Here is a 14073-nt window from a genome sequence, read left to right on the forward strand (position 1 = left end):
CAGTAGACTTGAGTGGAGAGCATGGAAGCCTCTGAGTTTATAAGATCTCAATCAGATTTCCTCAGTACTGGGGGAAAATGGGCCAGAAACATTACTTGGAGGGCGAGAAAATAAATATAACAATATAAGCTTGTAGTAAAGAAACAGCTAGCATGTTGCAAGCTCCTATTAGTCATAAGCCATTTTATACATTAGAAACATAATGTAGCCTTCCCTTTGAAGGAGTTGTATGATATACCACGTCATCATTGCTCTCCTGCTGATGATGACAGGGAGTGGCATATTTTTTTTTCTCATAATTCTGGGTTGGAGGAGTGGTTCAGGAAGAGAAAAGAGTTTTGAGATGCCGAGAGTGGTCCCCAACTTAGCTGGCCCATTCTAGTTTTCTTGCCAATGGTCACTGAAAGGACAGAAAACACAGACACTCAGGATGAGGGTCTTTAGATGAGTTTCTAGGTTGTGCCATGCTACACACCAAGACATTACAGAAAAATCCCAACTCTAACATGGGAGGAGGTGAATGACAGTTGGTTCCAACCAGCTTCTGTCCCTAGGTGCACCCCTGACATTTCGAAATCCAGATTTTATTGATTCTCTAAGATCCGAAGGTAGCAGTTTGATGGCTTTGTCCTTCTGGGAGCCTGTGAGCACCGTCAGTGCAATAACGTACTATAAAACCACACGAATCGTAGTGCCGACGCGCTCAAGAAAAGTCACCTGCATCCATGAACCCACGGTTTCTGTGATTTGATATATCTCGCCTCTCTGTGGATGAAGGGAACAGAAGAGGAGAAGGCGAAACCGACCAGAGGGGACGGGGCTGGCATGGGGGGAGGGAGACTTTCGTAAGGTGATGACGGTGCCGCTTCCCGACTGTCTGTCCTTGGAGCCGCCGCCTTCCTCCTTAGAAGAAGACAAGCAATAACACTGTTTTGGCGGAGAGATGGGGACGATGAGGTGGTATCCTGAAGGGACAGTGCGGCTGCCCGGAAGGCTCTTTGATTAACTCATATATCGAAAGGTCACGTACGAAAGAAGAACGGAGAAACACATGACCAAGGGCACACACAAAAGAATATCACAAGCCTGTAAGAATGGTGCCAGGAAGGCGAAAACTCAGAATGAGCAGAGGCTTCAGAGAAATGCCAGGGATCACACGAAAGCTTTTAGTAGCTACCTTTGGAATGAAAAGTAACAGACTCACTGCTGGAGGAACTTGGTGCAAGGTTAAAAATGAAAAAGAAAACACGTAAGTGTTTTTGTTTCTTTGTTGTTGTTGTTTTTTACCAGAAGGCAAGCTCTTTCAACAGAAGAGAATAGAATCGATATCATTAAAATACTCTTGAAACTCAAGCTGGAGAAACAAAAAGTAAGCAATTACCTGGAAGCTTTGGAAGCTTCCAAACCTGACATATTTCATGCCAGGATTTTGAAGATACTTGTAAAGCCAGAATTTAGAAATGATTGAAGAAAGAGACCAAAAAACTAAAGATGAGAAAAATCTGGAGTTCCACAGGAAGACGGTGGGTTCCAGATTGTACTCCTTGTTGAACTTGATGCTGAGCACCATAAAAACTCTAAGATTAATTACTATTCACATTGTCTACGGGATCTTAGAAGTGAAAATTGCTAGAAGCTAGCATGGGTTTACTGAAAACAAGGCATATTAAGAAGAACGCTAATTTTCATTTTTTGAGCAGATCACTAGATATATGAATTAGCCGAATACTCTAGATATGACAACATCCGTCACAAAGTTCGCCTCGATGCTCTTGTGGCTTGAATGGGAAACCAAGGGCTGCATCATGCTGTTCGCTAGCAGCATGGGTGGCTGGCGAGCCCAGGCACTGGGTTGCATCCACATTTTGGGAACATCTTGTGTATTGGAGGGTTTCATCTTTCGCTTTATCCTCTCAATTTTATCAAGGATTTAGATGAAGATACAGAAAGCATACTTATCAAGTTTATGGATGGAATAGTAGAACCAGGGTTCAAAATATCTTCACAGACTATAGGAATGGCTAAAACGGACAAGATAAAATTCGATAAAAATAGAATTAATGTCTTGCACTTAGGCTTAAAAAAAATCAGCTATGCTAGTATAAGTGTAATTCATATATATAAAAAAATCTTTAGGGATTACTGCCTGACTAAAATATCAATAGCAGTGTCTAAGGCTTTTGAAACATTTCCTGTGATCTCAAACCCCTGGTAGAGGGATTCTATCCAGGGCCAAGGAGGCAACCATCTCATTGTCCTTGAGAAGGTCCCCTGACAAGCCACAGGCTTTTCCAGGGAGGCCAGACGAGATGGTGAGGCATCTCGAAATCTTGTCGTGAGAGTAACTTGGCAATAGCTATGGGAGCTAAAGATACTTTTGCACATATAACCGAGAAGAGTTTTTGCAGCTGTGCACAAAAAGCCATTTATAAGAACGTTCCTAGCAGCATTGATTGTGATGGCTAAGGACAGAAATAACTTAAAATGTCTATCAATAGGTGAACAGCTAAATAAAAATATGGTATATTCGTAAATATCACAAACAGAATTAGAATGAAAAAAGGAAGTCGAATAAGAATGCTTACAGTATGAGAGCATGTATTTACATTTGAAATGTGAACATTAATACTATTTATCATTCAGTGATACATATGTATGAAGTAAAAAAATAAAGGAATCCATGGAGTGAGAACTACCTCGGGAGAAAGGGAGAGCAAGGCAGAATGTCATGGAAAAAGACTGACTTTTTTCACGATGTTTCATTTTTAAGCTGAGCTTTGGTTATATGGATCTATGTTATCTGAATCTATACCATTTTCTATGTTTATCTAAAATGCACGTTTTTGGATTTAAAAAATTTATTGAAATTCATATAATACAAAAATCATCCATTTTAAAGTGAACAGTTCCGTGATATTTAGACCATTCATGATGTTGGGCTATCACTATCTTTATCTAATTTCAAAACATTTCCATCACGGCAAACGAAACATATATCCATGAAGCACTTTGTCCCTGTTCCTCATTGTAGAGTTTTTTTGAGAGGGAGGATGACTTGTTTTGTTTTGGATAGTGAAACCGTCTTTTAAAAATAGGGTTTTTTTTTTTTTTTTTTTTTTTTAGAGTAGTGTTAGGTCACAGTAAAACTGAGAGGAAGGTTCGGAGCTTTCTCATACCTCCTGTGTGGCCTCCGTCAACATCCCTCACATTGATGAACCCGCATTGATACATCATTATCGCCCAGAGTCCATAGTCTATATTGCGGTCCATTCTTGGTGTTGTCCATTCTGTGGGTTTGCACAGATGTATACTGACATGCATTTACCATTTTAGTATTGCATAGGGTCATTTCACTGCCCTGTAAAGGTCCTCTGTGTTCTACATATTTATCCTTCTCCATACCATATTATTAAGAAGTGCGCTAAAACAAAACAAAATAATAATAGTAACAACCACCACCCAAAAAAAAAAAAAACTCACAAGAATGAAGAAAAGGGGAATACATAGTAACTCTCTTTACTAACCTAATAGAATTACTTAAGGAATAATTTAAACAAAGTACATAAATAATAGCATAGTGAATAGCACAAAATAAGTTCTTGCATAAATATAAAGTAAATATTAAAAATAAAGGGAGAACTGTCCGTAGAAGGACTGTCTTGTAAGACGCTGAGCTTCCCAGGGCTATCGAAGTTCCAGTCGAGGCTAGATGAACTGTCCAGGGTGCTGGAGAAGGGGTACCGCTGCACCAAAGGGGGGCTAAAATAGATGCTCCAATTGTCCCCCTCACACATTGTTGACTCCAAAAGTCTATTTCAAATACTGAAGTGTCATCCTGGTAGGTGCTTCTAAGAGTGAAATGTATTAGTTCTCTATTTCTGTAAGCAATATTACCACAAACTTAGGGGCTTAAAGGGACATACATTTATTGTCCCGCGGTTTCTGTAGGTCAGGCTAGGTTGGGTTCTCTGGTTCAGGGTCACATTTGAAAGCAGCAGTCGAGGTGCTGACCAAGATCTGGTCTCTTCTCAAGGCTCCACCTGCTTTCGATCTCACACGGTCGTTAGCAGAATTCAGCTCCTTTTGTAATATTGGAATCAGGGCCTCAGTATCTTGCTAGCTGTCTGCTGGAAACCGTTCTCGATTCCTGCTGGTTGTTGGCAGGGGCCTCCCTCAGTTCCCGGTCACGTGAGTCTTTTCAACATGGCTGCCTGCTCCATCAAAACCAGCCAGGGAGGGGGTCTGCCAACAAGACGCTGCACGCTTATGTAACATAATCATGAAAATGACATCCTATTACTTTTGCCATACTCTGTTGGTTAGAAAAATATCATAGATCCTGATGATCTTAGAGTCACACAGCCTCAGGGTAGAAGGAGCCGTCTAGTCGAATACTCCCATTCAAGGCTGAAATCAGGGATGACGTGGCCCAGCTACTTCAGATTCTTCATGGTTTTATGCCTCTGGTTGTGGAGGAAGAGAAAAGCAGGGAGAATTTTAAGTCTCTGGAAAATGAGAGTCTTGTTGCAAATTCAGGAAATGGATAAGAGTAGCTCGCACTCCCAGCCAAACTGCCTCGACAATATTTTCACCAGACAACCAGCTCACAGTATGTTTACGTGGTCCTTCTCTCAAGAAAGCTGAAATCTGCATCTTGTGAGTATCTGCATCTCTGGCCAAAACCGAAGGAGATGGCTGTTTCTACCCTGTAGATGTCGGTGCATCAGACCCGTGCGGGTGAACCACGCTTTCACCCAGCCCTGGAACAGGGGGGCAGCGCGAGGCACCCACGGCTTTACAGAATACGTTACAAGACCAGGAACTGTGCTTTGGAAGGAGAAACGGGAGTTGCCCCTCATCTCCTCTGATGACTGAGTCCACCATCCGAGACCTCCCCCCTCCCCCCCACCACTTGCAGATGTATTGGTCAGGAAAAGTGGGGGAAGGGGGGGGAAGCTGGGACTCGTGGAACAGCTCATGTGGGCCAGGCACTGTGCGAGGTTCCCTCCAAATGTTGTCTCCTTCGACACCTCCTGAGCTCCCCTTTGTGGCTCCTTCGAACTTGCATCACTCAGCAAGATGCTTGTGGATGCTAAGAATTCAGTAGTAGCTGCTTAATTAATAACTAAATCTATACAAGGAGGAGGACGGAGCGCTGGCTTGAGAATAAGGAGCCCTGTGTTCGAGCCCTGCCCATGCTCAGCTGCTTGATGACCTTGGGACAGCCGTCCACCCTGAGTCTCAGATTCCCTATCTACAAAATGAGAAGGTTGAATAATATGATCCCTAAAGCCCAGCCAGCTCGGACTCCCGGTGGTTTTATGATTTCACAAGCACAGGAATGGGACAACCCAGGATTTCACAATGAAAGAAAATGGCCAACACAAAGAGAAGGGTCCTGCCCAGCAGCTCAGCCGCCCCAGATGTGCTCAGGGTGGGGGCTAGAGGCGTCCCGCAGCCAGGCGCCTGTCCTCAGCAGGGCCGTGCCCACGACCTACGCCGTCAAACGACACACAGCTCCAGCCCTTGGCAAGCACCGTTCAGCTTGAGGAGGCACAGAGTAACTAGCTGTGGGAGAAATAATTACCAAATTGCCCGAAATAATTACAATTTCCAAACAAATAAAACCCTATGCTATCTGTCAAGTCAATTCCCTGAAACAAACACACACACACACACACACACACACACACACAATTATAAGAGATCTTTGTCTAAATTCTGATGCGTACCAGCCTCAAAACACGCACCGTTTCGTTAACCCCCAGGAGCGCACGGAAGGACGTGTGTTGTGTGCATGTGCCCATGACCAGAGTTCCCAGACGGGACTTCCATTACGGAATGGAAGTGGCAGCCCCGTTAACTCCCTGGGCTCGGCCCGCAGCAGAGAGTGAGTCTGGCCGCTCGGTGCTTTGACTCCCATCCTGCTACGCTAGGGCAGAGCTAACGAACACAGAGCCAGCACGGACAGCAGGGCTTTGAGGAGTCTCGAAAATGCCAGGCCTCTGGTGGTTTGACCAGAGAAAACATGTGCCCATCTCCAGCCATCTGGCACGAGAAGGGGGCGGCCTCCCTCTGGCCATCTTTCATCAGCACGATGCTCTCTGAGGTGGTCCATTTTGTGAGATGCCCAGGGTTTAAGATGCATTCGTTCTGCTCACAGAATGACAGCGTTGCCATTAGTGCATTTTGGATCCTGTTTCTTTCAGAAATGGGTGACTGTGTGTGTGTGTGTGTGTGTGTGTGTGTGTGCGTGCGTGTGCGCGCGCGTGCGCACGTGCACGCATATGCACATGAGCATGTATTGTATATGTGTGCGCAAGTGTGTGTGCGCGCACGCACGCGCACCAAGGTGCTAAAATTAAAATACAGTCAAGTCAGCTAAAAGAGTCGTCCTTAGTCATTCGGTTCATGTTATTGTGGTATTTTTTGTTCTCTCTGAATCGAAATTGCTGCAGAACCGAGGAGCTGCTCTCGTCTTAATTACCGCAGAAACACTGCTAATTAGAAACAAGGGAAGAAGTGCTGGGGATTTGCCTCAGAATCAAAGGCAGCGCTATTTTCCAGTGGTTATTAAAAGACCTGCAAAAGAGGCTAAGATGATGCGATAAAGTTGTGAAGTATGTTTAGGGCCCCAGCGGTAACAAAAGGCTGGAAGGGGAAATTAAATATCTGGGAGGAAAACGTTCTCAGATGTTGGAATTATGCCTGCAGCCATAACACCGGATGCTGTGATCCTAGCTCCCTCACACACACAGTGGGATCAAGAGATTTCCAAGAAACCTTGAGGGTGGGAAAAGTGTCGTTGGCTGAAACGGGCCCTCACTCACCCCGTCAGTCGCTCCGCAGACGTTGGTCGTGGACATGAGTGCAGATGTTTTGAACGGAGCATCTTCTTTCTGCCTCTGCCGCGCTTCCCGTCTCCCCCTCCTCACCACTTCTTCGGCCCCACACTGAGCGTGTGCTTGAGGAACAGATCAGAAGAGTAAAAGACCAAGAGGAGACCATCTTTGGGGGTCTCTTTCATGTGGCCAGCCCCCTGTGTTGGTGGAAGGCGGAGCTTCCAGGTGGCCACTTCACTGTTGTAAGTGCCTCTTCTGTGAGTTTATATCTTTATTCCTTTAAGAGACCATATTAGTTTTCTGTTGCTGCATAGCAAATTACCACAAACGTAGCAGCTTAAAACAACACATATTTATTATCTCACAGCTTTTGTGGGTCAGGAATTCAGCACGTTTTAGTTGAGTCCTGGGCCCAGGATCCCGTAAGGCCGAAAGAGTGATGCTGGCTAGCCACATCCTCCTCCAGAAGCTCGACTAGGAAAAGGCCCACTTCTGGTGACTCCGGGTTGCTGGCAGAATTCATTTCCTGGCCAATGTAGGACTGAGGTCCCCATTGTCTTGCTGGCTTGACCAGTCTCAGCTCCATGCCTCTAGCCCCTCCATTTCATAACGAAGAATTTCACACTGAATCTCTCTCATTTTCCAAATCTCTGTGACTTCCCTGTCTGCAAATGAAAGAAAGAACGAAAGAATGATGAAAGAAGAAGAAGAAGGAGAGAGAGAGAGAGAGAGAGAGAGAGAGAGAATAGAACGATAACATAAAACCTCTCGCTTTTAAAGTGACCATGCCATTGGGACAGGTTCACCTGGGTAACCTCCCTACCTTAAGGCCAACTGTGCCATATGATGCTTCTAGTTCCAGGAGTAAAACCTCAGATTCACCTCCCAGGATTACACAGGGTGTGTTTGCCAGGGGCTGAGGAATCTTGGGGGGCCATCTTAGAAGTCTGGCTACTGTGGTGAGCTTTACTCCATCATGTTTAATCAGAAGTCTCTCATGCTCTCGTTAGCACATTTTCACTGTTACGGGGAATTTTAGTTCCTGTCAGTGCTCTAGACAGAGCAGCAAACTTGACCCCTGGCTTTTCACATGTGGGTGGTGCTGTCTTTAGCTGTGGCTCAAGAAGAATGAGCTCCCCCAACTCTCATGGAATAGGCGAGCCTGATATGTGTAAGAACCCCACGGGGATGGAGTGGATTCCCACACTCCCCCCACTGCACGAGGCTGCAGAGCTGCGGTTCTCACCGGTTCTCCGTGGCCCAGACGCACACGACCAGCAGGGGGCGCTGTCCTGGGCACAGGCGCGGGTGTCGCGCACGGGTACTGCCCAGCAGCGTGAAGGTATTCCCGGCGGGAGGCGGGGCCTCGGCGCGGCGGCGCGGGGATTTTTCTGGCTTGGCAGCTGCAATGGTACTTGTTGTATGCAGTGATGAATCACTAATTTTTAGAAACCTTGACTGGAACCTGAAGGCAGGAGATAAATGGAAGTGGGTGGGCTGGGGCGGGGGGGTTGCTGTGAGCATTCCGGTTGATAAATGGCCAGTCATGACTAAAAGATGGTTTTACATTTTCCGAGTGTAATCAAGTGAGATGTAACCAATATTCTGTAGCTCATTAGCCTCCCGTCTCTTCACCTCCACTGCCAGGTGCTCCCTCGTAGAGAGGCTCCTTGTCCATCTCACTTTTTAAAAATCTTTCAGCTTGGAGTGAAACCGGCAGAGGGCTGCTGGCCGGTGACCTGCAGCAGGGAAGGCCCTAGAGAGAAGAAAAGGGGTCGCACACGGTTTGGTCTCACGCTGAAAGGGAGGCGAGAGGAAGCGCGGAGGCGGGAGAAGGGAGAAAGGGCGGCAAGAGAGACGGCCTGAGTTCACTCTCTTCCCCGACGTGGGCGCATTTTTCATCGCAGCCAACCGGGCGTCAGCAAACCGATAAAACGTGTTCAGCAGTCGGAAGCGATTCACAGAGGGGTGTCCTTTGGCTGTTTACTAGGTGACGTAGCAGCAGGACCTCACCCTAAACGCATCCAGCCTGCCTTCCTAGCAAGGCTCTCCGGGCTTCCTTTGCAGAAAAAAAAAAAAAAAAAATCTACTTTCTCCATTTCCCCGTGAAAGGAGGGGTGGAGAGACAGAGTTCTGAGACTGTAACCCAGGGAGGAGGTGGCGTTCCTTCCTTCGGGGCCGAGGGCCCTGTGCGAGAGCCTCCCCGGCCGTGCCTGTTTCGTGGCCCACCTGGTCCACCGTGAAGACCGATGCTGAGAGCCTGGCTGTGGTCTCACCTGCGCGTGAGTTCAGTGGCTTCCCACCAGGTCCGCCGCAGGTCTTTGCCCACCTGGATTTACCTTTCATGCAGCCACCTTTAGATTTCTATTTTTTTTTTTTTTTTTTAGGCGAGGCAACCCTCGGTTGACCTCACCGATTGCAAGGGCCTTGTCAGCTTATGACCCCTTATTTTTTACTTTTTATGCCTACAGCCCCTGGTCTTCCTAAGTGGTCTCCCACCCAAGTACTAACCAGGCCCGACCCTGCTTATTAGCTCCCGAGATCAGACGGGATCAGGCTCGTTCAGGGTGGCAGGGCCGTGGACTCCACCTTTAGATGTCTAAATCGCAAATCTTCTCATGTCCCTGTTTTAAAACCCTCGTCGGACCTCGGTTGTCTATGGAGCAAAGCGCAGGCCCACGTTTCTCACCAGGACATTCAAGGCTCTTTATACCGTGGCTTCGGCGGTGTCGCTTGTAGCTGCCCTGTCCCCACGCAGGTGTACGTTTTAGCCCCACTAAGTCGCACGTCTCCCAGAATCCCCTCTGTTTTATTCCACCTTGGTACCTCTGCCGAGGCCGTTCCTCCTGCCCGAGGCGCTCTTCCTCTCCTGCTCCGTATGTCAGAAAACTACTCATCCTTCCAGCACCAGCTTCGGTTTCTCTTCCTCTGACGTTCTTTTCTCGCCATTGATTCCTACTTTGCCTTTTCCACTTCAGAGGGATCGGCAGAGTCGGCCAGAGCTTCATTAAGGGGAAGTCAAAACTGTACAGGTTCAAGGTTGAGGGGAAGGGCTGGCAGAGTTTTGGACTCTCCCCGAGAGGACGGCTACGGGCCCGCGTGGAATAAATTCAGAGACGCGCGACTTCAGTGTGACTCGGGTGGGAGGTGCCAGGCTGATGTGGAGGGCACTGGGAAGGAGAGACCGGCGTCAGAGACGCTCGAACGAGCAGTCCCCGGCACTCTGCTGAGCAGGTGTGCGGGAGGCAGGCCAGCCTCCCCGGGACACAGGGGTCCCCTGCCACCCACGAGACCACTGATGCCTGTGGCACGATACGGCACAGCGGTCCAGGACCTTGGACAGCAGCTGCCCTCCCGCAGAGCCCGAGGCTGAGCTAAGAAGTCGAAGTAACCAACGTGCACAGGAAGGAAGGCAGGGGCAGAGTGACAGGCCCTTTTCCGAGCAGGGACGCCTGTTCATGTCACTCCCGCTCGGCACCAGCTGGGAGCAAACAGACCCTGGCCGCTGGCTGGCGGTGAGCCTCCTCATCGCCCCACCCCACCCCCGACCGCGCTGCCAGCTGGGAAATTCCTCTGCTTGCGAGTGCGTACGCACCCCCGCCTGCAGCGGAGGGAAGCCCGCAGGCCTCCCTCGCGTCCAGCCGGGGGAACCCTCTGCAGGTCAGAGCCTCCACCGCACACGGCGGCGACACGGGCGGCCTGACAACTCACGACACACCCTGCAGACTCGGTGGTGCGGGAGGCCGCGCGCTTTGAACCGCGTCCCGGAGGCGCGCCGGGCTCGGCGCTCAGATGTGCGGTGTCATTTTAAATCTCTCCAGCTCTGATTCTGGAGAGCAGACCCTGCCCTCGCGGCCTTTCTGCCTTCAGTCCGGTGGGAGTGGAGCTCCGCACTCCACGAGCGGTGTCCCGACCTTCACGGAGAGACGCTGAACGGAAGGGGCACCCCTAGGCGACGACCCGGCCGGCGAACCGGCGTCTCGCCCAGCGGAGTCTGCGCCGGCGGGCCCTGTCCCTCTGTCCTTAGTTCTTTACACACGTCACACTTACCCTCAGCCCAGGATCTCTGTAGCCTCTCGTGTCTGTCTTCCCACTCCCCAGGGGCACCCCTGGAGAAAGGGCTGGCACCTCCTCTTGGAAACCCCAGCCCGGCAAGGGTCTTGGCACATGGCAAGCGCCGAGTGCACCACGAACGCAACCCTGCCTCCCGTGCCTCCTCTCGTCCTGCGATTCTTCTGCCCTCCTTTTCGTTTAGCTTTTCCCTCCTTTCTCCTCCTCCTCATCTTTCCCCACCTTCCAATTCAGGTCAGACTGACAGAGGCAGAGGGGAGACTGTAAAAAAAAAAAAAAAAAAAAACCCAGGCAAGTACCCCGAATGGCAGGCTCTGAGCCCATCACATCCGGTTTCCCTCTCCAAGAACCCAGGAGCTTCTTGGGCGCCCCTGTTTCCTTCTCTGCCGCGTCCCTCGTTTGTGATGCACGTGGTCCTCGTCTTCCTAGGCAGTGCTCGTCGCTCAGATCTTTCTGCACCCCCATGAGGCACGATATGGCACAGCGGTCCAGGACCTGCCCCCCGGGGCTGCATGGACTTAGCTCGAATCCTGGCTCCGTCACTCATTAGCTGTGTGAACTCAGACGATTTAATCATACTCTATGCCTCGGTTTACTCATTTATAGAATGGGAATGACAATAATAGTACCCGCCTCACAGCATTGTCTTGAAGATTTAAATTCGTACCCGCAAGGCAATCCAGCTCAGCCAGGCGCTTAGTGACCGCTTTGTAAGTGTTTGTTGTTATTATTTTTAATCTTATGAGCTAATCACAGATACAGATATTTTCAGGCATATAGCCTAAGACTTACATCTTCCATCTTTCCGTTTCCAGCAAATCTTTCTCAGTGTGCAAACAGTTTCAAATCTCTTCTATCAATAAAATTGTCCTCCTACTCCAGTAACCACCTTAAGCTATTTTTCTCTCTTTCCTGCTTTTCAGTCAAGATGGTTAAGTGAGTAATCCACACTTACAACCTCCACCTCCTCACCCCTCATCCCTGCCTCAGCACATAGCAGTCCAGCTTCAGATCCCACTAGGCCGTGAAAACTGTTCTTTCGGAGATGGCCAATAACCTATCACTCCATCTAATTACCTCTGTCGCTTTTGGCCTTATTGACCGCTCACTTTTTTCTTGAAGTGTTTCCTTCGTTTTCGAGGATCCCTTTTTTTTTTTTTTTTTTTTTTTTCTGGTTCTAACAGTCGACTCTTGCTATGGAGTAATAATCCCCAGATCTCAGTGGCTTACGACGAGTGACGTTTTCCTTTACGCTCACATTCCACATCCACCGAGGGCCGGATGTATCCCTGCCTCTCGCGTGTTCTTCATCTGGGGATCCATGCTGAAGACGCAGAGAACCTTCTGGCAGAACCACACAGTGACTCCTGAGGCCTCCGCTTGGGCATACATCGCCTCTGCTCATGTTCTGTTGGCCACAGCAAGTCACGTGGCCCAAACCCGACGTCGAGAGATCAGTGATGTCCACACCTCACACTCGCAATGAGCAGGGACACGCAATTATCTTCCAGAAAGAGAGCCAGTAATAGAAACAATAATACAGTCTGCACCCCGCTGCTCGATCCACCTCTTGCATAGCTTGCTCCTGGCTTCTTCCCCTGGACTGTGTTCATCCCCCCGCTTCCTAAACATCAGGGCCCTCCTCTCTGGCTGCTTCCTGGCTCTGGGCAACGCAGTCTCCTTCCTAGGCTGGAGGACTCCCTTCTCGTCTTCCTGCGGCCGCCATGGCCCGAGCCTGAGAGTTCCAGCCTTGCAGGGCTCCTTAGCACGCCTCCCTTTCCTAGATCCTGTCGCTCCTCTGCAGCTGCCCCCCACCCTGCGTCCAGCTTCCCCGCCCCCACCCCCAACCCCAACCCATCGGTCAGCTGAGCCCTGGGTCCCCCTGAACCCCGCTACACCGTCACTCTTGCTGCTTCTGGTTTTCCTGTTTCCTTTCCACTTCATCTCTGCTTGGACCAGCTATGGCTTTTGCAGGGCCCAGTGCAAAGTGAAAACATGGGGCCCTTCGTCCAAACATCATTAAGAATTTCGAGATGGCAACAGCAAAGCGGTAAACCCAGCACGAGTATGGGTGCCTTCCGGGCGCAGGGCCCCTGTGACCATGCATTCTCCTGCAGTGGAGGTGGTCCCCGGCTCCAGGCCAAAGCCACCCACGTGCAGGAGTCACACTCGGAATACATCCGGTCTTTAGGAAAACGAATTAGCAGGAGTGAAGAGAGGGTATATTTTTGTCTGCACAAGGTCGAGACATTGGAGAAAATTTGGTAGAATAAGTCAGATTTGAATAAGGTCTTTAATTAACGCAGATGGAGGAGAGGAATTAGAAAAGTATGTGTGTGTGTTATAGATATGATTAATATGTATGATTATTTGGTAAGTAAAGCGTTTGGACCGATGCCATGAAGAAGTTATTTTAAAAGTAAGGATGAGCTCTCTCATTAGCAGCGTTTTGTAATGACAAAGAGTTTGCTTGTCATTGTTTGCGTCAGACGAGGAGATGTAGGGTGATGTGAGTGCCGCGGGTTGGGGTACGGGAGCAGAGCGCCTTTATCCTCGATTCGCATCCCGTCAGATGGCGGACAGGCGCCGGGGGCCGGAGGTGGGGTCCGAGCGCTCATTCACTGCTTCATCCATTTCTTTCACTGAACGTTTATTTATTAACTCGTTCCATGCCGGTGACTCAGGTTGCGAGGCTTCCTCTGCGCGAGGCGGTGAGAGGTTAGAGTTGGGGGCTGGCCCCCGGACCGAAAGACGGGCTAAGTGTATCTAATACAAAGCAGCAGCCCTTCTGAGCACTTACAGGGAGGGAGACTCTGCTTGCACTTAATAAAACAAAACCCCCAGCAGGGCTGGCGCATGCCCTGGCGGGGAGGCAGGGCTGAGGAGGGAGGGATCTCGGGGTCGGAGCAGGAGGAAGCCTCGACTTCTTGTTACCTTTCTCTTTCCCTCTCCTCCAACCTGACGTGAATTCCTGCGCATGAGGGAGGCTCTGGGCTCCTGGGATTTGCCGCACGCCGAGCGCCGCGCTGCTGCCGGTGGTCACAGTCTCGCCCCGATAGTGGGGGGCACTTCGGCAAGCCCTGCACGAGCCGAGGGCCTCCCACTTTACAACCGTTATCTCATTTCCATCCCCACAATAGCCCCGTTTGCAGACTGTTAG

The 14073-nt window shown here is 49.6% G+C and overlaps 1 protein-coding gene and 1 pseudogene across 5 annotated transcripts in view; one reads left to right on the forward strand and one right to left on the reverse strand.

The window, feature by feature from the left end:
* The window catches only part of TNR (tenascin R), a 313783-nt gene that overhangs the window by 138937 nt on the left and 160773 nt on the right, over positions 1-14073 (forward strand). The window lies entirely within an intron of this gene.
* On the reverse strand, positions 9305-9426 carry LOC118613070 (annotated as a pseudogene).

This window comes from Rousettus aegyptiacus, unplaced genomic scaffold (assembly GCF_014176215.1).
Source record: "Rousettus aegyptiacus isolate mRouAeg1 unplaced genomic scaffold, mRouAeg1.p scaffold_m13_p_17, whole genome shotgun sequence".
NCBI lineage: Eukaryota > Metazoa > Chordata > Mammalia > Chiroptera > Pteropodidae > Rousettus > Rousettus aegyptiacus.